This window comes from Thalassophryne amazonica, chromosome 5 (assembly GCF_902500255.1).
Source record: "Thalassophryne amazonica chromosome 5, fThaAma1.1, whole genome shotgun sequence".
NCBI classification, from domain to species: Eukaryota; Metazoa; Chordata; class Actinopteri; order Batrachoidiformes; family Batrachoididae; genus Thalassophryne; species Thalassophryne amazonica.
The window spans coordinates 34,911,434-34,939,329 of record NC_047107.1 but is presented as its reverse complement, the minus strand read 5'-3'; the positions used below and the strand labels follow the sequence as shown (position 1 = coordinate 34,939,329).

At 45.4% G+C, this 27,896-nt stretch overlaps 1 protein-coding gene across 3 annotated transcripts in view; it reads left to right on the top strand.

Moving 5' to 3' along the window:
* Positions 1–27,896, top strand: part of LOC117510309 (phosphatidylethanolamine-binding protein 4) — a 126,623-nt gene that overhangs the window by 39,366 nt on the left and 59,361 nt on the right. The window lies entirely within an intron of this gene.

The window sequence follows — 27,896 nt, the reverse complement described above, 5'->3', positions numbered from 1 at the left end:
TTTACCCGTTTAATATCTCCTTGGCTTTGGAGCCTATCTGCTGGAAATAGCTGTAGCCATGGAGAAGCGAGGCCACGTGTGTGGCTTGGTGCTACTGGTAGGCATGCTCACGCTGGGATTTTCCAGTGCCACCCCCGTCAGTGGGAAGCCCTGCATGGGGACATGTCAGCGCCTTGTTTGCTTGTTGTGCTGATGAAGCTGGGGGTGGGGCGAGTGGGCAGCCTTGTTTAGGTTCCAGGATTCCCTTCAAAATGAGTCAGCCAGCCCCCACTCAAACTCACTGTTACCTTGGGAACTCGGGCTTCCCTCAACAGTGCTAAAGTACAGACTCATCAGCACTCACACACATAATAACTCACACGGGAGCTGTAAAGGCGCTAAAGCAGGAACCATGTTACCTGAAATTAACTTGTCAAAGCAGTGGCCGACAGGACGTCCTGCTCGGCCCCGTCCGCTCTACGGGATGAGGATGACCAGCTCACTGCAGCCACTGTAAGTCGCATTTGTGCAGCTAATGTATGCAAATTAGACTGAATAGATGAGTGTGATAATGAGTTTAGCTGGCTCGTTTTTTTAAATCAGTGATTTGAGTAATAGTGCGCTACTACTAATGAGCATGGCCAGAGAAGGTAGGTTTGTTACATTACAGTGTGTCGATTTGATGGCTGGACCTCATTTAATAACTGGACTGTTTGTGTTTCCAGCTCGGTTCATTATCAAAGCCAAATGAGTTTCGTTACTGAAGCTATTAGTCCAGCGGCCTGTTGTCAAGTGATTTAATTTGTTGATGCACTGAAGCAGATCACAGGTGACTGCTCCACCAGCGTCCAACCTGTCCCACTGGGTCTAGTGTGCCTTGATAGAGAGAGTGACGACATGACGAGTCGAAAAAAATCAGTCACGTGACTCCTGGTGCCATCTTGGGTTCAAAATAGCGTTCGCTGTTAATCTGTCTGCATGTAAATCCAGCTTTTTTATTTATTTATTCACTGAAAATGACGGGTTGTTGTGCATTTGGAGGCACAAATAGACACAGCAAGGGCTTCAAGATGTGCAGATTCCCTTCAGATGCAAACAGAAGAAAAATTTGGGAAAATAACGTCAGCCGTGTGGGATGGAAGCGACTTCATCATGAAAGCTTTGAGTGGTAAATTTATTGTTCAGTCCCATGTACAGTAAAACTCACCTCAACCGTCATCGTATAAACCAGATATTCAGTCACCAGACAAAAGAAGTCCCAAAGTTTTGTATTGTTTTCCATGTAATAAACACTGTATATAATGGATTTTGTACAACAGATTTTTTCCCTCACAAAGCATAAAATGTCCCGTCCAATCGCAATGTATTTCCATTAAACCCCTCGCACGTGGGACTCAAGTCATTTCCGTGCTTAAAAGTCCGACCGTTTATTTTTCTCATACCGTACTCAGACTCTGAGCCGTAGGATGATGTGCTTGTCCAGCTGTGGCAGGCGGCAGACTGCGCAGTGAAAGCAGCAACGTGTCAAATCACAGCCGGCTGTGATTTGACACGTTGCTGCTTTCACTCCTTTGTCTGCCATCATATTATAATAGTATTTGCAGTGTGCGTGCTGATTACAGATGTATCAGAAAAGTCTGCACATTTACAGCACAAAGTCGATAAAAGAGGACATTGTTCAGCTTACCTTTGAATTGGAGGTGATGATTGTAGAAAGAAAAGCTTGTTGAGGGTCAAATTAGTGCAGACTAAAGCATAATACAGAGATGGGGAACTTTAAAACTGTCACACACGTCATTGCATGACATGGAGTTACAGAGCTGCAGCTGCATAAATCAGACTTTAAATTCATTAAATAAATCATCATAAATTGTAAATTTGATAGCCTAACTATTTTTATATTTATTTTGATAGCACCTGTACCTGGATGTGTTTCTGTATGTGGTTCAATGATTTTTAAAAAATGTTGAAAACATTAAAGGTTTATTGAGTAGTTCAGCGTAGTTGGGCTCAAAATGGCGCCATGTTCTGAGTTGACGTCACTCTCTCTATCTAGGCACGAGCTGGGTCTATCCGCCCAGTTCATCAGATCATAACCAGTTAGCTCAACTGGCCAGTCACCCCCAGACCCAGCCCATTATGCTGCCTTTTGGCAACACGGACAATTTCCATTCACTGGAGACCCATTGCACACAATCATAGCTGTTGTTTTTATATATATATATATATATATATATATATATACACACGAGGTCTGTTAGAAAACTATCCAACCTTTTTTAAAAAAAAAAAAAAAACTATATGGATTTGAATCATGTGCGCTTGCATCAGCCAAGCTTGAACCTTCGTGCGTATGCGTGAGTTTTTTCATGCCTGTCGGTTGCGTCATTCGCCTGTGGGCAGGCTTTGAGTGAGCACTGGTCCACCCCCCTCGTCAGCTTTTCATTGTCAGGGAAATGGCTGAGTGATTGGAGCAGCGCTGAATCAAATTTTTCCAGAAACTGTGAGAGACAGCCAGGTGGACACCATTTGGAAGATTCAGATGGCTTTCGGTGAGGATACTCTGGGCGTCACACAGATTAAGGAGCATTACAACTGGATTAAAGATGACCCACAGCGGCGGAGGGCACGCCGCGCTCCGAGCGGCCATCGACAGGCTGAAACGACCAGATCATTTCCAAAGTGAAGGCCGTGTTGATCCGGGACATCGTCTGACTACCAGAGAAATTGCAGAAGAGGTGGACATCAGCACTTTTGCGGCACATTGCACTGTTACAGGAGATTTTGTAATGAAAGACGTGCGGAGGAATTCGCGCGTCGAGACGGAGCCACAATGGCGCACAACAAAAAGCACGTCCATGTTGGAAGTCTCACAGGACATGTTGTGACATGCCCAGCTGTTACACAATTTCTCGGATACTCACTCGACTGAAAAGCCACCGAAAGCCGTCTGAATCTTCCGAATGGTTTCCTGGTGGGGTCGAGGGGCAACACCCTCGTGGGGGGCTCAGAGGGGCGAAGCCACCCGAAGCAGAAGCTTTTTGAGGATTTCGAGGGGTAAAAAGCTACATAAATTTCATTTGAAACCCAAAATGTATAATTTTAGGAAATACATTTTTATATACAAATAGTCCTTGTTTGGGATTGGATCAGTTGCCATAAGAACCACCCAGGAAAAACCAAGATAACATTAATGCAAACTTTAAACCTGCCTGTCGGTTGCGAATGTTGCAACAGACAGGCGTGAAAAAACTCACTCATGCGCACGAAGGTTCAAGCTTGGCTGATGCAAGCGCACATGATTCAAATCCATATAGTTTTTGCAAAAAATAAAAAGGTCAGATAGTTTTCTAACAGACCTCGTATTTAGCGGTATTAATATTCGCGTTTACATTATGAATATGTACGTATATGTACGTTATGTATTAAAATAGCGGTTTTTAAATTGGCGACCTTGTTAACTCGCGAAATTCGCATAATAAATCCCACCCGAATATTTGCACCTTTACAGTATTTGCAACAGGAAGGGGAAGCTCCCTTTATTTCTCAGCTTATACATACAAACATGTTTTTATAAACCAGACTAGTGTAATTGTGTGTCTACATGGGTATTTACAAGCCTACTAATCTGTTTGATATCAGAGCAGGATAGGGACCAGGGAGCAAAAATTCTCAACCCCCATGGGAAAAGTTTATCTAGCAGCTTCCCCTTTCATCACTTAAGGGATTATTCTGGCAGAGGAAATTGAAACTTGAGGGTGTGTGATAATAGCTGTGTAACAGTTAGTGGTTGTTGCTTATTATCAGTGAAAAGAAAATACATAACATTGATATCCAGATATGAAAAAAATCAGCAGAATTCTCGGGGGGGGGGGGTGTTCGGTTGAACCCCCTGAACCCCCTCTATATACGGGCATGCCTCCAGGTACTCCAGTTTCCTCCCACAATCAAAAACATGCTTATTTTGTATCTACTCCTTTCTCTGCCTCTGACCAAGGCAGCATCTCTACATCTGGAGTTTGTCCCTGGATGCCAGACTGGCTATCCACTGCTCCTAGTGGTTGGATTGTGTCTAACTGTAATTAGGACGGGTTAAATGCAGAAGACAAATTTCGTTGTATATATCTACAATGCCAATAAAGGCTCTTTAAAGGCTCTTCTTCTTCATCATCTATCCACGACTCTTGCAGATGCAACTTTTTAACCAATTGGTGGATTTCAATAAAACTGGTAACACACAATATAAAGATGTCCATGAATGAAGGAAAATCATTCTGGTCCAACTTCATGGTGTCAGTGCAGGAGCTGTTAATAATCATGAAATCATTTATTGATTGAGTACATTACACTTGAGTACACTTGTTTAGCATTTTTTTATTTCACTATTGTGTACTTTATATTGGTGCTGTGCTGCTAAGGAATCTTAATTTCCCTGAGGGACCTTGCCCAAGACATCAATAAAGTTTTATTCAGTATGTCAAAATCAGGTGAGTGGTACTTTGAGGGTAATTATGTCAAAATCAGGCGAGCGTTAACATTGTGGGTAATTATGTCAAAATCAGGTGAGTGTTAACTTTGAGGGTAATTATGTCAAAATTAGGCGAGTGTTAACGTTGAGTGTAATTCTGTCAAAATCAGGTGAGCGTTACTTTGAGGGTAATTATGTCAAAATCAGGCAAGCATTACTTTGAAGGTAATTACGTCAAAATCAGGTGAGTGTTACTTTGAGGGTAATTCTGTCAAAATCAGGTGAGCATTAATTTGAGGGTAATTGTTGGGAAGGTGTCGTAGCACGGACCCACAACAGGGGGCGCAAATGAACGGACAATGAGTAAGCCAAAAGGTAACAATTTAATGTGATAATACACAACGAAACGTGTCGTAATTTTCACAGTCAATAAACACCAGGTGATGTGTGGGCAGGCTCGAAGATAGAAGACGCCCGACGAGAGAGAAGCCGCGTCCCACACGGCTTCCACCACCAACGGCCTGAAGAACACCGGAGCCGCCAAGTCCCGAGTCCCCAGGTGGCCTCTGTCTTCGACTGTCGACCCTGGTACTGCTGGCAGAAAGCAGAAATATGATGTGTGAGTGTGAGTCCGCACACTCAGTAATTTATAGTCCAGACACCGTTAGGAGGGAGCACCTCCACCTCCAAATCATACACACTCGTGCAGCTCCTGTTTGTCCCTCTTCTGGGTCTTCACAGGAATGCGACTGCACACAGAACAAGGTTAGACAACGTATTAGTCAGCAGAGAAATTACCTTGGTACTGGTAGTCGATTTCTCGGCGGGGAGGTGGAGTTGCAGTCCGGCTTTTATGGTGGTGATAAACGAGTGACAGCTGGTGCAGAGGATGAGTGACAGCTGTCACTTCTTCTGGGTCTGGCGCCCTCTCGTGCTTGGAGCCCGCACTCCAAGCAGGGCGCCCTCTGGTGGTGTTGGGCCAGCAGTACCTCCTCTTCAGCGGCCCACACAACAGGACCCCCCCCCTCAACGGGCGCCTCCTGGCGTCCGACCAGGCTTGTCCGGATGTCTTGCATAGAACTCGGCCAGGAGGGCCGGGTCCAGGATGAAGCTCCTCTTCACCCAGGAGCGTTCTTCAGGTCCATACCCCTCCCAGTCCACCAGATATTGGAAACCCCGGCCCTTACGACGGACGTCCAGGAGCCTGCGGACTGTCCAGGCAGGCTCCCCGTCGATGAGCCGGGCAGGAGGCGGCGTAGGTCCCGGAGTACAGAGGGGTGAGGTGTGGTGTGGTTTGAGACGGGAGACATGAAGGACAGGGTGAATCCGCAGTGAAGCCGGGAGTTGAAGCTTCACTGCGGCCGGGTTGATGATCTTGAGGATCTTAAAGGGTCCAATGAATCTGTCTTTCAACTTTGGGGAGTCGACACACAAAGGGATGTCCTTGGTCGAGAGCCACACCTCCTGCCCGGGCTGGTATGTGGGGGCCGGGGAACGTCGGCGGTCCGCATGGGTCTTGGCCCTCGTCTGGGCCTTTAACAGGGCAGAGCGGGCGGTCCGCCACACCCGCGGCACCTTCTGAGGTGGCCTGGACCGAGGGCACACCGACCTCTCCCTCCACCAGCGGGAACAATGGGGGCTGGAACCCCAAACATGCCTCAAAAGGGGAGAGGCCGGTAGCAGACGAGACTTGGCTGTTATGGGCATACTCGATCCAGGCCAGATGGTGACTCCAGGCCGCCGGGTGCGCGGAGGTGACGCAGCGAAGGGCCTGTTCTAACTCCTGTTAGCCCGCTCTGCCTGGCCGTTGGTCTGGGGGTGGTACCCGGACGAGAGACTCACGGTGGCCCCCAGCTCCTTACAGAAACTCTTCCACCACCTGCGAAGAGAACTGGGGACCACGATCTGATACAATGTCCAATGGTATCCCATGCAGCCGCATGACGTGGTGGACCAGAAGGTCTGCCGTCTCCTGGGCTGTCGGGAGCTTCGGGAGGGCCACGAAGTGGGCCGCCTTGGAGAACCGGTCCACTATCGTGAGAATAACGGTGTTGCCCTGGGATGGCGGGAGGCCCGTGATGAAGTCCAGGCCGATGTGAGACCAGGGGCGATGAGGCACTGGCAGGGGCTGGAGGAGTCCCGTCGTCCTCCGATGGTCTGCCTTGCCCCTGGCGCAGATGGTACAGGCCTGGACATAGTCCCGGACGTCGGTTTCCAGGGACGCCCACCAGAAGCGCTGCTGGACTACTGCCACGGTCCTACGCACTCCGGGATGACAGGAGAGCTTGGACCCGTGACAGAAGTCCAATACGGCAGCTCTTGCCTCTGGTGGGACGTACAGTCTGTTCTTGGGGCCAGTCCCCGGGTCCGGGCTCCTTGTCAGGGCCTCCCGGACGGTCTTCTCCACGTCCCAGGTGAGGGTGGCCACGACATTGGACTCGGGGATGATGGTCTCGGTGGGGTTCGACAGCCCCGCTTTGGCTTCTTCTTCGTGCACCCGGGACAATGCATCTGGTTTTTGGTTCTTGGTCCCGGGGCGATACGTGATCTGGAAGTCAAAGCGCCCGAAGAACAGAGACCAGCGGGCTTGCCTGGGGTTCAGCCGCTTGGCGGTCCGGGTGTACTCCAGGTTCCGATGGTCCGTGAAAACCGTGAAGGGCAATGATGCCCCCTCCAGCAGGTGTCTCCACTCTTCAAGAGCCTCCTTCACCCGCAAGAAGTTCCCGATTGCCGACTCATAGTTCCGTTCAGCTGGGGTCACCTGTGGGAATAAAAGGCACAAGGATGGAGGACTTTATCAGCCTCCACGCTCTGGGACAGCACGGCTCCTATCCCTGATCAGAGGCATCCACTTCTACTATGTACTGGCGATCAGGATCAGGCTGCACCAGAACTGGTGCAGTCGAGAAACCGGGTGTTTCAACTCCTGGAACGCGGCTTAGCACCGATCCGACCAGGCGAAGGGGACCTTGGTGGAGGTCAGGGCAGTCAGGGGGCTAACTACCTGACTGTAACCTTTAATGAACCTCCTGTAGAAATTTGCAAAGCCTAGGAACTGCTGTAGTTTCCTGCGGCTTGTTGGTTGGGGCCAATCTCTCACCGCCGCAACCTTAGCCGGATCAGGGGCGACGGAGTTGGAGGAGATGATGAACCCCAGGAAGGACAAAGAAGTGCGGTGGAACTCGCACTTCTCGCCCTTCACAAACAGCCGGTTCTCCAACAACCGCTGTAGGACCTGACGTACATGCTGGACATGGTTCTCAGGGTCCGGGGAAAAGATGAGTATATCGTCCAGATATACGAAGACGAACCGATGCAGGAAGTCCCGCAAGACGTCATTTACCAAAGCTTGGAAGGTCGCGGGGGCGTTAGTGAGGCCGAACGGCATGACCAGGTACTCAAAATGACCTAACGGGGTGTTGAATGCCGTCTTCCATTCGTCTCCCTTCCGGATCCGAACCAGGTGGTACGCGTTTCTAAGATCCAATTTTGTGAAAATTTGGGCTCCATGCAGGGGCGTGAACACTGAATCCAACAGAGGTAACGGGTATCGGTTGCGAACCGTGATCTCGTTCAGCCCTCTGTAATCAATGCATGGACGGAGTCCGCCGTCTTTCTTGCCCACAAAAAAGAAACCAGCACCCATCGGGGAGGTGGAGTTTCGGATCAGCCCGGCAGCTAAGGAGTCCCGGATGTAGGTCTCCATTGATTCGCGTTCCGGACGTGAGAGGTTGTACAACCTACTGGACGGGTACTCAGCGTCCGGGACCAAATCGATGGCACAATCATACGGTCGGTGCGGGGGAAGAGTGAGTGCCAGATCTTTGCTGAAAACATCAGCAAGATCGTGGTACTCCTTTGGCACCGTCGATAGATTGGGGGGAACTTTGACCTCCTCATTAGCCGTAGTGCCGGGAGGAACCGAGGATCCTAAGCACTCCCGGTGGCAGGTTTCGCTCCACTGCGTCACAACCCCAGACGGCCAATCAATCCGGGGATTGTGCTTCACCATCCATGGAAAGCCCAAAATCACTCGGGAGGTAGAAGGTGTTACATGGAACACTATCTCCTCCCTGTGATTCCCAGACACAACCAAAGTCACTGGTTGTGTCTGATGTGTGATTAATGGAAGCAGGGTGCCATCTAGTGCTCGCACCTGCAATGGTGCCGGCAGAGCCACCAGAGGGAGCCCTACTTCCTTTACCCATCTGCTGTCCAGCAGATTCCCTTCAGACCCCGTGTCTATCAGTGCTGGGGCATGAAGGGTTAAATCCCCACAAAGGATTGTAACTGGGATTCGTGCAGATTTGCAGGGTTTTCCCGCGTGCGTGTTATGACCCACCCTTAGCACAGTTTCTAAGGACGGGCGTTGTAGTTTGACCGTTTTAGGGCAGTCCTTCTGCATGTGCTCGCAAGAGCCGCAGACAAAACACTCCCCGCAGGCCAGCCTCCTTTGTCTGATTTGTGATTTTAATTTGGCCCTGCTCGTGTCCCTAGCCTCCTCAGCAGGGGGAGCCGTAGCCACACGGAGCTCTCTGGCAGTGAAGCGTGGGGACGACGCCACCTTGTCGGAACCAGAAGGGGAGGGACGGCTCGTGCCCGGTCACAGCCTCCCGGCCTGCTCCCGACGATGCTCGCTTAAACGGTTGTCTAAGCGTATAACCAAATCGATCAGCCCGTCAAATTCCCGCGGTTCTTCCTTGGCCAGTAGGTGCTCCTTAAGGACCGGGGACAGTCCATTTACAAAGGCGGCGCGGAGCGCAACGTTATTCCAGCCGGACCTCGCTGCCGCGATGCGGAAGTCGACTGCATACTCGGCTGCGCTACGGCGCCCCTGTCTCATCGACAGCAGCACGTTCGAAGCGGTCTCGCCTCTGTTGGGATGATCAAACACTTGTTTGAATTCCCGTACGAACCCAGTATAAGACGTTAGGAGCCGTGAATTCTGCTCCCAAAGCGCCGTAGCCCATGCGCGTGCTTCTCCTCGAAGCAGATTAATAACATAAGCTACCCGGCTAGCGTCTGATGCGTACATGACGGGGCGCTGTGAAAAGACGAGCGAACACTGCATGAGGAAGTCCGCGCACGTCTCGACACAGCCCCCGTACGGTTCCGGAGGGCTTATGTATGCTTCAGGGGACGGTGGGGGGGTTCGTTGAACGACCAGTGGAACGTCTGATACAGGCCCAGGACCAGCCAGAGGAGTGGCTGCAGCAGCGCCCTGATCGCGCGCTTCCACCCTGGCGGTGAGAGCCTCCACCCTTCGATTAAGGAGGACACTCTGCTCGGTCACTAATTCCAACCGGGCCTTGAAGGCGGTTAAGATCTGCTGCAGCTCACTCAACCCGCCTCCCGCTGACGCCTGCGCTCCTGGCTCTTCCATTGGCCGTTCAAGCTTGAGTTGACGCCCCTCTGAGTCCATGACGATGGCCGAGAAATCCTGTTGGGAAGGTGTCGTAGCACGGACCCACAACAGGGGGCGCAAATGAACGGACAATGAGTAAGCCAAAAGGTAACAATTTAATGTTGTGATAATACACAACGAAACGTGTCGTAATTTTCACAGTCAATAAACACCAGGTGATGTGTGGGCAGGCTCGAAGATAGAAGACGCCCGACGAGAGAGAAGCCGCGTCCCACACGGCTTCCACCACCAACGGCCTGAAGAACACCGGAGCCGCCAAGTCCCGAGTCCCCAGGTGGCCTCTGTCTTCGACTGTCGACCCTGGTACTGCTGGTAGAAAGCAGAAATATGATGTGTGAGTGTGAGTCCGCACACTCAGTAATTTATAGTCCAGACACCGTTAGGAGGGAGCACCTCCACCTCCAAATCATACACACTCGTGCAGCTCCTGTTTGTCCCTCTTCTGGGTCTTCACAGGAATGCGACTGCACACAGAACAAGGTTAGACAACGTATTAGTCAGCAGAGAAATTACCTTGGTACTGGTAGTCGATTTCTCGGCGGGGAGGTGGAGTTGCAGTCCGGCTTTTATGGTGGTGATAAACGAGTGACAGCTGGTGCAGAGGATGAGTGACAGCTGTCACTTCTTCTGGGTCTGGCGCCCTCTCGTGCTTGGAGCCCGCACTCCAAGCAGGGCGCCCTCTGGTGGTGTTGGGCCAGCAGTACCTCCTCTTCAGCGGCCCACACAACAGTAATTCTGTCAAAATCAGGCGGGTGTTAACGCTGAGGGTAATTCTGTCAAAATCAGATGAGTGTTACTTTGAGGGTAATTATGTCAAAATCAGGTGAGCGTTACTTTGAGGGTAATTCTGTCAAAATCAGGCGAGCGTTACTTTGAGTGTAATTATGTCAAAATCAGGTGAGCATTACTTTGAGGGTAACTGTGTCAAAATCAGGCGAGCATTACTTTGAGGGTAATTCTGTCAAAATCAGGCGAGTGTTAATGCTGAGGGTAATTCTGTCAAAATCAGATGAGTGTTACTTTGAGTGTAATTATGTCAAAATCAGGTGAGCGTTACTTTGAGGGTAATTCTGTCAAAATCAGGCGAGCATTACTTTGAGGGTAATTGTGTCAAAATCAGCAGAGCGTTACTTTGAGTGTAATTATGTCAAAATCAGGTGAGCATTACTTTGTTAGTTGCATCCAAATCAGTTGAGTGTTATTTTGAATGTAATTATGTCCAAATCCACCGAGTGTTACTTTGAGGATATGAGTATTTATGTCCAAATCAGGTTTGCCTTGAGGTCCTGGCGCTAGGATTTAACTGGATGTAGCTGTCCCCCAACCTAGACATCAGGCGACCAGACAATGGCAGGTTAGATAGACGACTCATTTGCACAATATGATAATAACAGATTATCCAGTTAGCTATATCTTAATTACTGAATGGGTCACCTTAGCCAGCGATTTGCCACCCCCCCCCCCCCCCTCAGTTCCTTGTTTTGATTGCTGAAGAGCTTGTTAAAAATAAAAACCAAGGTAATATTTGTCTCCATTTTGTTACGTCTTTTTCTTTGCTGATCTGAACAATGATCTGTGACTAAAAATGGTCATCCTTACCAAACTGTGGGTTATGTGATCCGTTACATCCCTAAACATACGGCGCGTTACTTAATTTCTCTCCACCCCCACCCCTTTTTTTCGTGATGTGTCTATCAGCATCAAGCATCACTAATGGACTACACGCACGGAGTGGTGTGATGTATTTCTGTTAAAATCTCTGATTGCTGTGCCGTTTCCGGTTATGGCGGATGCCGGTGTTTGAGTCTGTTTGATATCTGAAAACTTTAATCAATTTACAACTTTTCTAGTATTTTTTGTCATTGTTCATATTTTGTGGTTGTGTGCATCCATCATCACATCGAAGAAGACCAAGTTTTCTTTCCAGAGGAGAGAGGATAGCACATTGAGCTGTCACTGCTCTATACCCACATGTACAGTTTCTGCACGGTGTAACTCTGTTTTGAGGTTTTTTTTTTTTTCTTTTTCCTGAAAGATGCTGAGCAGCAAAGGAAATGGGTCATAAATATTTGGAGGCATCATTTTGTAGTAAGGAGTAACACCAGAGTCTGTTCTCGGCATTTTCTGCCTACCGATGTGATCCAGCCTTCAACCACACAGGTGCACCGTTTGTTAAAAAAGGAGCTGCCCCCGTTCTTTTCGAGTGGAACAATTATTCCATTCCTGCCACTCGTCTCGGTGTTTGGGAGCAAAGAAAGTGACCAAACCCTCTCACTGATCACCTGGAGGAACCAGCGATGGAGGTAACTTTGCCTGACCACAACTACTGCTCTTCTGCGGAGCCAGCTGCAGTGGATATGGTGCTTGACGAGACCGAAGCGCTTCTGTCAGGGCTGTAGGAACAAACAAAATTGAAATCCTTTCTCCAGCAGGATCTGTGCCGTTGGGGTCGCTAAATGAACAATCTGCCTCACATCATTTACTGAGACTTTAGGAAGCTCCATTAAACAGCGAATAAACTCCAAGGACTCAGCCATCTTCACAGTACAGTGGGCTCCAATACAGTCTCCCCTGCACCGGAAGTTCCGGTGCCATCAGGTGTAAAACATGGAACATAAAATCCATATCCCCACATCCCCAGCTGCTTTGCTGGCAAGCACAAGTTGCCTGTTCTATCAACATTTTATAAAAAAAAAACTAAATGTTCACTAATAATATAAATCATTTCACTTAGGTCAGCCCTTAGTTACTTTGTATGGTGCCTTGGCTCAACAGTTGCACCACTGCAAACCAACGACAAAATTCCTCCTAAAGGCTGGAATAGATGAGCAAACATCAGCGGCACCTGTTACAACACGTGGGTATGAAGTCCCAAAGAATTAAAAAGGAATGGCTTCTGCTTTCAGGTATAAATTGCATTCCTGACTGTGGGACCCACATTTGGATTCCACATTTTCCAGAAGGCTCAACTTTGATATGTTGGAGGCTTGATGTGGGTTTATGCTATCATGTTTTCAACATGTGTTGGTCTGTGCTCCAGCCATTTCTTCTCATGCATAGTGTTGGGTTTAGGGTTAGAAGCGGATGATGAATGAATACACTGACAGACAGACAGACTGATAGATAGATATTGACAAAATAGAGAGCAGCATTAAATGAGAATAATAATTCCCAAAGAGTATTCAGTGTTTTTGTTTTGTGTTGATGTACAAATGACCAAGATTGTCATTAAAAAAAATTGCAGGCTATGTTTGTAAGCTGTAAGTGAGATTTTGCTTGTTCATTTTCATTTGTGATGGAAGACCATCAGGTCAGTCAGTCTTTTTCAGTGCACTTTCACCAAAATGTTCATTTCCAGCCTTGTGAGCAACAGCTGCACTTTTTATGAAGAGACACTGTATAAATTTCCTTCAGCGAGATAGTTTTAGTACTTAGGCATTGATGCGACTCTTCCAGTTATGGGGCTTTGGGGGTAAGATTAACCTGAAAATGTCGAAGTTCTTTGTAAGACACAGACTTTTAATTCACAATAACCCTGCAAATGAATGGGCTGATTACTGAGGCGAAGATGAGGAGGCAGTCTCATAAGCACTTGGCTTGAGTGGAATAGGCGGGGGTGGGGGTGGTGGGGGGTGTAGCTGTGGCAGTACAAGTCCAGCCTCAGAAATAGAGCTGTGAACACCATCTGTCATGCTCTCTCTCCCCGTCTGTTAGCCTGACTGCATGTAAAAGGAAGAACGATGCTCTCAGAACTGCATTAGAAAGAGGTGGGTGCTGATTGTCGTAGGTGTGGGTTTACAGGGTGTGCAGGGGAACGCAAGGGAAATAGTGTGTATAGAATGTGCATGAGTAACTCTTACTGACAAAGGGAAGCACTTACCCACACAGAGGGAGAAAGGTCATTGGGCAAGTGGGTATTCCAGGTGCAACAGCGCCTCTGCACCCACCCTCCACCTCCTCGTGGACTCCTACACCAATGGGCTCTTGACAGAGGATTCCTAGTGGGGGAATCACAGTTTGTTTGTTTTTTTTGTTTGTTTTTTGTTTTGTTTTCAGCTCCCTACTGGCAAAGTACACAGTTTTATTTCACACGTTCATGCTTTCTTTGTTTGCTCTCCCCACTTAATCTCTGTCGACACTAATGTATCTCCTCAGTTCTTTGGGATATCCGCAATGCTGCCATGATCAAATCAGCATCCACAAAAGTACTTCTACAGATTTTCAAACAGGTGGTCGTCACTGATCACCAGCATAGATGAAAATGGTGATCGAGGCAACAGTCTATTCTGAGAATTTTGTGCAGCTATTATCTCAGGTCCCCACAACCCGATCCCAGATAAGCGGTTGAAGGTGTGTGTGCGTGTGCGTGTGTGTGTTTGTGTGTGTGTGTGTGTGTTATCTTAGGTTGGCTGGAGTGGACTGGTGGCACTTTGCGTTGGTGGATGAGGCAGTCACAACCAGTTTATTCACCATTCCCTGTAATGTTGTTGATGTTTTTATTTACTTCCCTCCCGCACCATCTGCAGCGCTTATGGCCGACACACAGAAGAGAATTTTAAGTAATGGCTCAAAACAAATCTGAAAAAAAGAAAACAATCACACTATTTATCCTGAGCTGTTCTGTATGGACAGGTCAAAGGTCATGGTTGGTTCGACAACACAAGCTAGAGGATTTCTCAAGGGCCAGCCATCTGTCAAGATAAGACTTTAGACTGTCCTGCATTGGAAACATGGTGTCCCTGCATTTAAGATCTGCAACACATTCCAAATGGGATGCTAAAGTATTTACAACTTTGTAATGCCATTCCTTCTCACAACACTTAAAGTTGTTTTTCAGTGAGGATACCAAGCAGTGAAGTGTTTCAAGTGTTGTTTTGTCTCATTCTTCTTGCAAACACGTGGTTGACCTGACCTGTTCCGCTCCTTTATACAGGTGCGGAACTGTATGGGGATATCATTGTTGCATATTCTTTTTCAGAATTCTCCACAGATTCTGTGTTGGGGGCAGGTCAGGACTGCAGGTAGACCATTCCAGCATCTGTATCCGTTTCTTCCACAGCTGTCTCTTTGTAATGTGTGCAGAATGTGGTTTTGCTTTGTCTTATTAAAAAAAATGCATGGGTGTCCCTGGAAAAGACGTCTTGAAGGCAACATATGTTGCTCTAAAATTTCAGTATACTTGGTATTAAGCAAAGTACTACAAAGTATTATTAAAACGTATTGAGCAAAGGGTGTGAATTCTAATGTACATGTGATTTTAGTTTTTTATTTTTAATTTGTAAAAAAAAAAAAAAACAACTTTATCATCTTTGAGGGGAAACAAATGAATTTACTCCCTTTTGGAATAAGGTGCAGTGTAGAAACTACAGTTGTGCTCAAATGTTTACATACTATGGCAGAATTTTTTTTTGGGGGGGGGGGGGGTGGCATTTTTTTCAGAGAATCACTTACTCATCACTCCTCTTCAACCTCTTACTCCAGTTAAGGATCACAGGGGGCTGGAGCCTATTCCAGCAGTCATATGGCGTGAGGCGGGGTACACCCTGGATGCCAGTCTGTCGCAGGGCCACATATAGACAAACAAACACACTCACACCTACGGTCAATTTAAAGTCTCCAGTCCACCTAACCTGTATGTCTTTGGATGTGGGAGGAAGCCAGAGCACCCGGAGGGAACCCACGCAAACACGGGGAGACCATGCAAACTCCACACAGAAAGGCCACAGGCGGGAATCGAACCCATGACCTTCATGCTGTGAGGCAGCAGTGCTAACTACTAATCCACCGTGCTGCCCTTTTCAAAGAATATGCATGATAAAACAAAAACTCTTTTTTTTCCACTCATCGTTAGGGTTGTGTGAAGCCATTTATTGTCAAACAACTGTTTACTCTTTTTAAATCATAATGACAACATAAAATAACCAAATGACCTTGATCAAAAGTTTACATACTCTGGTGATTTTGGCCTGATAACATGCACACAAGTTGACACAAACCGGTTTGAATGGCTACAAAAGGTAACCATCCTCACCTGTGATCTGTTTCTTTGTAATCAGTGTGTGTGTGTATACAAGGTCAGTGAGTTTCTGGGCTCCTGGCAAACCCTTGCATCTTTCATCCAGTGCTGCACTGACGTTTCTGGTTTCTGAGTCATAGGGAAAGCAAAAGAATTATCAAAGAAAAGGTAATTGAACTGTATAAAACAGGAAAGGGATATAAAAACATATCCAAGGAACTGAGAAGGCCAATCAGCAATGTTCAATCTCTAATTAAGAAATGGAAGATGAGGGATTCTGTTGGAACCAAACCACGGTCAGGTAGACCAACAAAAATTTCAGCAATAACTCCCAGAAAAAATTTTCAGGATGCAAAGAAAAACCCACAAATAGGTTCACCTGAAATACAGGGCTCCGAAAAAAGTGGTGTGACTGTTTCAAAATGCACAATAAGAAGGCATTTGAAGAAAAATGGGCTGCATGGTCGAGTCACCACAAAAAAGCCATTACTACGCAAATGCCACTAAGTATCATTCATTCATTCATCTTCAACCGCTTTTCCGGGTTCAGGTCACGGGGGTAACAGCTCCAGCAAGGGACCAGAGACTTCCCTTTCCCGTGCCACATTGACCACCTCTGACTGGGGGATCCTGAGGCGTTCCCAGGCCAATGTGGAGATATAATCTCTCCACCTAGTCCTGGGTCTTCCCCGGGGTCTCCTCCCAGATGGATGTGCCTGGAACACCTCCCTAGGGAGGCGCCCAGGAGGCATCCTTACCAGATGCCTGAACCACCTCAGCTGGTTCCTTTCAATGCGAAGGAGCAGCAACTCTACTCCGAGCTCCCCACAGATGAGCAAACTTCTCACCCTATCGCTAAGGGAGACACCAGCCACCCTCCTGAGGAAGCCCATTTCGGCCGCTTGTACCTGTGATCCAGTTCTTTCAGTCATGACCCAACCCTCATGACTATAGGTGAGAGCAGGAACGAAGATTGACCAGTAGATCGAGAGCTTCACCTTTTGGCTCAGCTCCCTTTTTGTCACAGCAGTACAGTCGAGCGAATACAATACCACCCCTGCTGCACCGATTCTCCGGCCAATCCCATGCTCCATCTTCCCCTCACTCGTGAACAAGACCCCGAGGTACTTGAACTCCTTCACTTGGGACAAGGCCTTATTCCCTATCTGGAGTAGGCAATCCTTTGGTTTCCTGCTGAGAACTATGGCCTCAGATTTAGAGGTGCTGATCCTCATCCCAGCCGCTTCACACTCGGCTGCGAATCGATCCAGTGAGTGTTGGAGGCCATCGGCCGATGAAGCCGACAGGACCACATCATCTGCAAAAAGCAGTGATGAGACCCTGAGCCCACCAAACCGGAAACCCTCCTCCCCCTGACTACGCCTCGATATCCTGTCCATGAATATCACAAACAGGATTGGTGACAAGGCGCAGCCCTGGCGAAGGCCAACCTCCATTTGAAACTGCCGAGCACCCGAACACAGCTCTCACTTTGGGAGTACAGAGATTGGATGGTCCTGAGAAGGGACCCCCTCACTCCATACTCCCACAGCACCTCCCACAGTATCTCTCGGGATACCCGATCATACGCCTTCTCCAAGTCCACAAAGCACATGTAGACTGGGTGGGCATACTCCCAGGCATCCTCCAGGATCCTTGTGAGAGTAAAGAGCTGGTCAGTTGTTCCACGACCAGGATGGAACTCACATTGCTCCTCTTCAATCAGAGGTTCGACTATAGGCCAAACCCTCCTTTTCAGCACCCTGGAGTAGACTTTACCAGGGAGGCTGAGTAGTGTGATGCCCCTGTAGTTGACACACACTCTCTGGTCCCCCTTTTTAATAAAGGGACCATCACCCCAGTTTGCCACTCCTTAGGCACTTTCCCAGACCTCAACGCAATGTTGAAGAGATGTCTCAACCAAGACAATCCCTCCACACCCAGAGCCTTCAGCATTTCTGGACAGATCTCATCAAGTCCCACCAAGTATCCCATTTACAATATGCCAAACAGCAAGGAGAACAAAGTCATTTGGAGTAATGAGACCAAAATTGAACTCTTTGGTCATAACTATAAATGTTACTTTTGGAGAGGAGTATACAAGGCCTATGATGAAAGGTACATCCTTGCTACTGTGAAGTACTGAGGTGGATTACTGATGTTTTGGGGATGTGTGAGGTACAAAGACACAGGAAACTTAGTCAGAATTCATGAAAGGATGAATGCAGCATGTTATCAGAAAATACTGGAGGAAAATTTGCACTCTTCAGCCTGGAAGCTTCACATGGGATGTATTTGGACGTTACAACATGACAACGATCCAAAACACAAGGCCAAGTCAACCTGTCATTGGCTACAGCAGAATAAAGTGAACGTTCTGGAGTGGCCATCTCAGTCTCCTGACCTCATTGAACCATTTTGGGGAGATCTCAAATGTGCAGTTCATGCAAGACAGCCCAGGAATTTACAGACTTTTTGCCAAGATGAATGGGCAGCTTTACCATCAAAGAAAATGAAGAGCCTTGTCCACAACTACCACAAAAGACATTAGCTGTCGTTGATGTTGAAGGGGGACATGCATGGTATTAAGAAACTCTGGTATGTAAACTTTTGATCATGGTCATCTGGATAGTTTCTGTTGTCATTATCATTTACAAAGAGTAAACACAGTTGTTTGACAATAAATGGCTTCACACAACCACTAACCATGAGTGATTTTGTGTGTGTGTGTGTGTGTTATCATTCGTATTCTCTGAAAATGGCTAAAAAAATAAAAAATTCTGCCAGGTTATGTAAACTTATGAGCACAACTGTATGTAGAAAAATGCCCACAAAAGGTGTATACCTCCAAATCACAGAAACAACACCAAGCATATTACTACCACAGTAAGCATAGTAAGAGTTTAACACAGAATAAAAGCAGACAGCTCCTGAAAAGAGCCACGACTTAATAAAAATTGCTTCGCTCGAGACGTGAACTTGGGTTTGCACCTAAGATTTTGTATGTGACTATTATCCATCCTCACATGATCGACAACACTGAAATTAAAAAAAAAAAAACATTTTACAATGTATCACAGTGTGGTGCATTAAATGGCTTCAGGAAAACAGTGACTGCTCCCCTTTGATTGGGATAATTAACATCACGTAGTCAGTCAATTATTTTAAATCATTAACAATATTTGGGTATGTAGTGTAGTTTATCTTTGGGTCAGCCACAATCAAATGGTCATGAATTTTGCAAAGAGTGCGATTTTTCACTTTTATCCAATGTTGATCAACTTATGTCCCATGTAAAATATAGTTATTTAGGATATTGTTTCAAAATTTCATGAAGTATCCTCATCAGATAAACATTTTACAGATTTATGAACATAATAACCATGTTTGCATTTTGTGGTGTTATGGACTCTATGTAGCAGAAACAACTGACAGTATAGATGTTGAAGAAAACAGGTATACACTATCCTAATTTAATATAGCCTCTGACATAGCAAGGTATTATTTAGACAAATAATTATATTTGGACATTCATATGATCAGTTACATTCTGTTATGGACTCTATAGGCCGGCTATACTGACCATTTACTGTTTTTTGGTTTGTTTTTTTTATTAACATAAGGTGGCAGTTTGCATTCTGTTCAAAGCAGAAACATACTTGGAATACAATATATACATGTTGTTTTTAATCCAGAAATTAGCCCAGGTTATGTCCTCATTATGTGTAAAAAACCTGTGATCAATCAACATGCACATCCATATCATTTCTGCTATGGCGACCTCAAGTGAAATAGGAAGAATCAAATTCAAATTTCAAATCAATGTATTAATTTATATAGCGCCAATTCACGATGAGATCGTCTCAAGGCGCTTCACACAACATAAAACAAAAAAAAAAAACTGAATTAAAAATTTTAAACACAATAAAAAGATGACCATAAAAGAATACAAGAATAAAAACACATCATAACACTAATGATAAAAAGGGAAAACAAATGAGTCTTTAAACGTGACTTAAAAGTCTCCACAGTATCCGACTGCCGAATGTGTGCCGGGAGATCGTTCCACAGAGCTGGGGCACGGTAGGAGAAAGCTCTGTGACCAGCAGACTTTTTATTAACCCTGGGAACACATAGAAGTCCTCCACCCTGAGAACGCAGGGCCTGAGCTGGTACATAGGGCCTTACCAGGTCAGCCAAATAGGGAGGTGCAAGTCCATGAACAGTTTTATAAACTAATAACAGTACTTTAAAATCCGATCTTGCAGCAACTGGACGCCAGTGCAGGGACGCCAAAACGGGCGTAATGTGGTCAAACTTTCTGCTTTGTGTCAAAAGTCTGGCAGCAGCATTTTGAACCAGTTGAAGACCCCTAATCCTGGACTGCGGTAAGCCAGAAAATAGAGCATTACAATTGTCCGATCTAGAAGAGACAAATGCATGAATCAGTCTCAGCATCAGCCATAGACAGGATGGGATGAATCTTCGCTATATTTTGCAAATGGAAGAAAGCAGTCCCCGTAATGTCTCTAATGTAGAGATCAAAGGACAACGTAGGATCAAAAATTACTCCAAGGTTCCTCACTTTATCCGTATGATGTATAACACACGAACCTAAGCTAAGTGCTAGCTGATCAAATTGATGCCGATACCTCACTGGCCCAAGAACCATAACTTCAGTCTTATCAGAATTTAAAAGTAGGAAGTTACTAGACATCCAACTTCTTACTGATGCAAGGCATTCTCCCAAAGATTTTATGCGAATGAGATTACCAGCAGTTATTGGCATGTACAGTTGAGTGTCATCAGCATAGCAATGAAAGGGAATCCCAAAGTGCCGCAGTATATTCCCAAGGGGTGCTACATAAAGGGAAAAAAGCAGGGGGCCTAAAACAGATCCCTGCGGAACATGTGTAAAAACCCTCTCTCTCGCTCGCTCTCTCTCTCTCTATATATATAGTAGTGTTCAGAATAATAGTAGTGCTATGTGACTAAAAAGATTAATCCAGGTTTTGAGTATATTTCTTATTGTTACATGGGAAACAAGGTACCAGTAGATTCTCACAAATCCAACAAGACCAAGCATTCATGATATGCACATTCTTAAGGCTATGAAATTGGGCTATTAGTAAAAAAAAAAAAAAAGTAGAAAAGGGGGTGTTCACAATAATAGTAGTGTGGCATTCAGTGAGTTCGTCAGTTTTGTGGAACAAACAGGTGTGAATCAGGTGTCCCCTATGTAAGGATGAAACCAGCACCTGTTGAACATGCTTTTCTCTTTGAAAGCCTGAGGAAAATGGGACGTTCAAGACATTGTTCACAAGAACAGCGTAGTTTGATTAAAAAGTTGATTGGAGAGGGGAAAACTTATACACAGGTGCAAAAAATTATAGGCTGTTTATCTACAATGATCTCCAATGCTTTAAAATGGACAAAAAAAAAAAAAAAACAGACGCGTGGAAGAAAATGGAAAACAACCATCAAAATGGATAGAAGAATACCACAATGGCAAAGGCTCACCAATTGATCAGCTCCAGGATGATCAAAGACAGTCTGGAGTTACCTGTAAGTGCTGTGACAGTTAGAAGACGCCTGTGTGAAGCTAATTTATTTGCCCTGCAAAGTCCCTCTGTTAAATAAAAGAAGTGCAGAAGAGGTTACAATTTGCCAAAGAACACATCAACTGTCCTAAAGAGAAATGGAGGAATATTTTGTGGACTGATGAGAGTAAAATTGTTCTTTTGGGTCCAAGGGCCGCAGACAGTTGTGAGACGACCCCCAAACTCTGAATTCAAGCCACAGTTCACAGTGAAGACAGTGAAGCATGGTGGTGCAAGCATCATGATATGGGCATGTTTCTCCTACTATGGTGTTGGGCCTATATATCGCATACCAGGTATCATGGATCAGTTTGGATATGTCACAATACTTGAAGAAGTCATGTTGCCTTATGCTGAAGAGGACATGCCCTTGAAATGGGTGTTTCAACAAGACAATGACCCCAAGCACACTAGTAAACAAGCAAAATCTTGGTTCCAAACCAACAAAATTAATGCCTCGCAGATGTGAAGAAATCATAAAAAACTGTGGTTATACAACTAAATACTAGTTTAGTGATTCACAGGATTGCTAAAAAAAAAGCAGTTTGAACATAATAGTTTTGAGTTTGTAGCGTCAACAGCAGATGCTACGATTATTGTGAACACCCCCTTTTCTACTTTTTTTTTTTTTTTTTTTACTAATAGCCCAATTTCACAGCCTTAAGCGTGTTCATATCATGAATGCTTGGTCTTGTTGGATTTCTGAGAATCTACTGAATCTACTAGTATCTTGTTTCCCATGTAACAATAAGAAATATACTCAAAACCTGGATTAATCTTTTTAGTCAATAGCACTACTATTATTCTGAACACTACTGTACTTACACACACACACTGAACTAAAATATAAACACATCACTTTTGTTTTTGCTCCCATTTTTCAGGAGATGACCTGAAAAATCTAACATATTTTCCATATACACAAAAAATCCATTTCTCTCAAATATTGTTCACACGTCTGTCTAAATCTGTGTTGGTGAGCACTTCTCCTTTGCTGAGATAATCTGTCCTACCTCACAGGTGTGGCATATCAAGTTGCTGATTAGACAGCATGATTATTGCGCAGGTGTGCCTTAGGCTGGCTACAATAAAAGGCCACTCTGAAATCTTCAGTTTTATAACACAGCACAGTGTAACAGATGTCACAAGTTTTGAGGAAGTGTGCAACTGGCATGCTGACTACAGGAATGTCCACCAGAGCTGTTGCCTGAGAATTGAATATTCATTTCTCTACCATAAGCCGTCTCCAAAGGCGTTTCAGAGAATTTGGCAGTACATCCAACCGGCCTAACAACCATCTGCATGCTTGTCGTTCTCATCGGGGTCTCGACCTAACTGCAGTTTGTCAGTAGCTTTTTATTGTGGCTAGCCTAAGCTACACCTGTGTAATAGTCATGCTGTCTAATCAGCATCTTGATATGCAGAGTGTTCATGATATTGGTCGTCTCTATTGGATGAATTGTCAATGATTGAAAAATGCCGGAAGATCTTGTGTATTTATGTAATCTGAGGCTGCTTTTCAACATGCTGCTCTGACTCTTATCAAGATTACTGATATCTCTTTTTTTTATATATTAATTGCACTCAGTCCATAGGTGAGGACCGGTGTCACTGCTGCATTCCATACATAGGCAAACATGTCAGTGTCTAAGTTTTTCTTGCTAAAACCTGTGGCCTGAAGTGAGAAGAAATCATGTCTGCATACAGTTATCCTCCACGTGTTCATGCGGATCATTACAAGAGTCTCACACCCAGATACTTGACACGGTCTCCCTCATGGAGCTGTGTGTCTTTAAGTGTCCACGTAGGCTTCAGTTCCAACTAACACTTGCCAAATGTGACACAATCGGTCTTGGAAGGACTGAACCTCAATCCATGTGCTGTGATGTACTTCATACTGACAGCACACATGGCCAAAGATGATTGCTGCATCTGTGTACATATTTCTTTCTCAGCAAACAAAATGTATTCTGTGATAAGTACGAGGTCTGTGAGAAAATAAGCGGACCTTTTTATTTTTTTCAAAAACTATATGGATTTGAATCACGTGCGATTACATCAGCCAACCTTGAACCCTCGTGCACATGCGTGAGTTTTTTCACGCCTGTCGATTACGTCATTCGCCTGTAGGCAGGCTTTGAGTGAGGAGTGGTCCACCCATCCCGTCGGAATCCCTTTGTCTGACAACTTCCTGAGAGACTGGCACTTTGCTTTCTGAAATTTTTTTCAGAACCTGTGAGGCACACTGAAATGGACACCATTCGAGAAATTCAGCTGGTTTCCGGTGAAAATTTTAACGGCTGATGAGAGATTATGGAGTGTTACTGTCGCTTTAAGGACTTCCCACGGAGCGGGACGTCGCGCCGCGCTCCGAGGCACCGTCGTCAGCCTGTTTCGAGCTGAAAACCTCCAAATTTAAGGACGTCGTGAGAAAACAGAGAACTTTCAGAAGAGGTCGGGCTCAGCAGTTTATCCGGACATTCCACTGTTAAAGGAGATTTTGTAATCAATCAATCAATCAATTTTTTTATATAGCGCCAAATCACAACAAACAGTTGCCCCAAGGCGCTTTATATTGTAAGGCAAGGCCATACAATAATTATGTAAAACCCCAACGGTCAAAACGACCCCCTGTGAGCAAGCACTTGGCTACAGTGGGAAGGAAAAACTCCCTTTTAACAGGAAGAAACCTCCAGCAGAACCAGGCTCAGGGAGGGGCAGTCTTCTGCTGGGACTGGTTGGGGCTGAGGGAGAGAACCAGGAAAAAGACATGCTGTGGAGGGGAGCAGAGATCGATCACTAATGATTAAATGCAGAGTGGTGCATACAGAGCAAAAAGAGAAAGAAACAGTGCATCATGGGAACCCCCAGCAGTCTACGTCTATAGCAGCATAACTAAGGGATGGTTCAGGGTCACCTGATCCAGCCCTAACTATAAGCTTTAGCAAAAAGGAAAGTTTTAAGCCTAATCTTAAAAGTAGAGAGGGTGTCTGTCTCCTGATCTGAATTGGGAGCTGGTTCCACAGGAGAGGAGCCTGAAAGCTGAAGGCTCTGCCTCCCATTCTACTCTTACAAACCCTAGGAACTACAAGTAAGCCTGCAGTCTGAGAGCGAAGCGCTCTATTGGGGTGATATGGTACTACGAGGTCCCTAAGATAAGATGGGACCTGATTATTCAAAACCTTATAAGTAAGAAGAAGAATTTTAAATTCTATTCTAGAATTAACAGGAAGCCAATGAAGAGAGGCCAATATAGGTGAGATATGCTCTCTCCTTCTAGTCCCCGTCAGTACTCTAGCTGCAGCATTTTGAATTAACTGAAGGCTTTTTAGGGAACTTTTAGGACAACCTGATAATAATGAATTACAATAGTCCAGCCTAGAGGAAATAAATGCATGAATTAGTTTTTCAGCATCACTCTGAGACAAGACCTTTCTGATTTTAGAGATATTGCGTAAATGCAAAAAAGCAGTCCTACATATTTGTTTAATATGCGCTTTGAATGACATATCCTGATCAAAAATGACTCCAAGATTTCTCACAGTATTACTAGAGGTCAGGGTAATGCCATCCAGAGTAAGGATCTGGTTAGACACCATGTTTCTAAGATTTGTGGGGCCAAGTACAATAACTTCAGTTTTATCTGAGTTTAAAAGCAGGAAATTAGAGGTCATCCATGTCTTTATGTCTGTAAGACAATCCTGCAGTTTAGCTAATTGGTGTGTGTCCTCTGGCTTCATGGATAGATAAAGCTGGGTATCATCTGCGTAACAATGAAAATTTAAGCAATACCGTCTAATAATACTGCCTAAGGGAAGCATATATAAAGTGAATAAAACTCTTCTGCTCATCTTGTAATGAAAGATGTGCAGACAGATTCGCATGTCGGCAGGCCGCCACAGGAAAAACACCTCGGTGTTGATAACCTTTTGTAAAAACCAGGCGGCTTTTGATGGCTTTCAGTTGAGTGAGTATCTGAGAAATTGTTTAACAGCTGGACATGTTCCAGCTTGTCCTTAAGGCTTCCAACGGTGGTGTTTTTCCTGTGCCGGCGCGCCGCACCGGCTGCCTTCCAACGCACCAATCCGTCCGCACGTCTTTCATTACAAAATCTCCTTTAACAGTGGAATGTCTGGATAATCTGCTGATCCCGACCTCTTCTGAAAGTTCTCTGTTCTCTCACGACGTCCTGGGTCAACAGAGGCTTAAATTTGGAGGTTTTCAGCTTGAAACAGGCTGGCGACAGCGGCTCTGAGCGCGGCGCGACGGCCCGCTCCGTGGGAAGTCCTTAAAGCGACATTAACACTCTATAATCTCTCATCAGCCGTTAAACTTTTCACCGAAAACCAGCTGAATTTCTCAAATGGTGTCCACTTCGATGTGCCTCACAGGTTCTGAAAAAATTTTGATCAAGCAAAGCGCCAGTCTCTCAGAAAGTTGTCAGACAAAGGGATTCCGATGGGATGGGTGGACCACTCCTCACTCAAAGCCTGCCCATAGGCGAATGACATAACCGACAGGCGTGAAAAAACTCTCGCATGCCCACGAGGGTTCAAGCTTGTCTGATGTAATCGCACGTGATTCAAATCCATATAGTTTTTGAAAAAAATGAAAAGGTCCGTTACTTTTCTCACAGACCTCGTATGTTTTGATGTACAATCATAATGTCTGTCACTCAGTGTCAGTCTGTTTAATGGCTCAGCTAAGCACAGTGAAAGAACTGTTCATTTATGGGAACTAATTTATCAAACCATGCATGCAAATTGTACCTTGTATGTACACAGAAGCTTTTTGGGTACAACAGGTGACAGTGAAACGTAAATAAAATGGACTGCATTTATATAGCGCTTTTCCATCTGCATCAGATGCTCAAAGTGCTTTACACATCAAATGCCTCACATTTACCCTTATGTGAGACTGCTGCCATACAAGGCGCCCACTACACACCGAGAGCAACTAGGGGATTAAGGACCTTGCCCAAAGGCCCCTAGTGATTTTCCTCTGGTCTAAAGCCCAACACTTTAACCACTAGACCATCATCTCCCCTAACGTTGCCTTGTTGTATCTTGTTTTTCTCTCTCTCTCTCTCTATGCATACCGTATCCGTGCATCAGAGTGATCAGGGCCAAGCGTCAGCACACCCCCTTTTGTTTTTTGTTTTTTTGTTTTGTTTTATTGTTGTTGTTGTTGTTGTTTTGAAGTTGTTAAACACTCACTCGAAATTATTATTTTATTTTTTTATTCATTATTTATTTATTAAATTCCCAATAGTGCCGGGTGACCTGTAAACACCAGCTGTGTTATCGTTTGCTTTCATCAGCATTTTGACAACTGGATGCTGTTTTTAGCTTTAACAGGGAGGAAAAAATCAGCCAGATATGAGTTGTTAAAGTTTTCATCATTGCTGCTTACTGCAGCGACGAGGACAAACTGGATGCATAAAACTTTCCAACAGACTCGCCAAACATCAGCAGCCCCTTAATGAATGAGAAAAGCATTTTGTACAGGACAAAAACGGACACAAACGGGTGAGTTATTTGTGATTTTTTTTTTTTTTTTTTGTGATTAAATCGAACATTTTATTGAAATAGGCATTCCGACAAATGTAATATTTGCCCTGCTTGTGCATTGACCCACCCCCTCTTCAGGCAGATTTTGTCATGGAACAGCCAGGGCACTCCAATGCACGGATACCGTATATCAGTCTGGAACTCTGCATAAGCCACAGATGGGACAACCTGCTGCGTAGCTCCCACCCTTCTCCTTTACTACACAACACGAAACAGATAGTGCACGCTGTAATCCATCCATCCACTTTCTATGTCCGCGTACTCCAGTTAAGGGTTATGGGGGGGCTGGAGCCTATCCCAGCAGTCATAGGGCGTGAGGCGGGGTCCACCCAGGACAGGACACCAGTCTGTCGCACGGCGGCACACTGTAATGTGTAGGGTTTTCTATTTTACATTTTTGCATTACAGTGAAACATTTATGATACAGTAGCAATCTATCATAGTATACTTGGCTTAACTGTTGAGTATCTTGTCTGTTATTAACAGTTTACACATTGTGGCATGTTATTCTATATCATATACTACATACATAACATATATGTACAGTGAGGCAAATAAGTATTTGATCCACTGTCAATTTTGCAACTTTTTCCCACCGACAAAGAATGGAGAGGTCTGTCATTTTTATCATAGGTACACTTCAACTGTGAGAGACAGAATAAAAAAAAAAAATTCAGAAAATCACATTGTACGATTTTTAAATAATGAATTTGCATTTTATTGCAGGAAATAAGTATTTGATCCCCTACCAACCAGCAAGAATTCTGCCTCTCACAGACCTATTTGTTTTTCTTTAAGAAGCCCTCCTATTCTGCACTCTTGACCTGCATTAATTGCA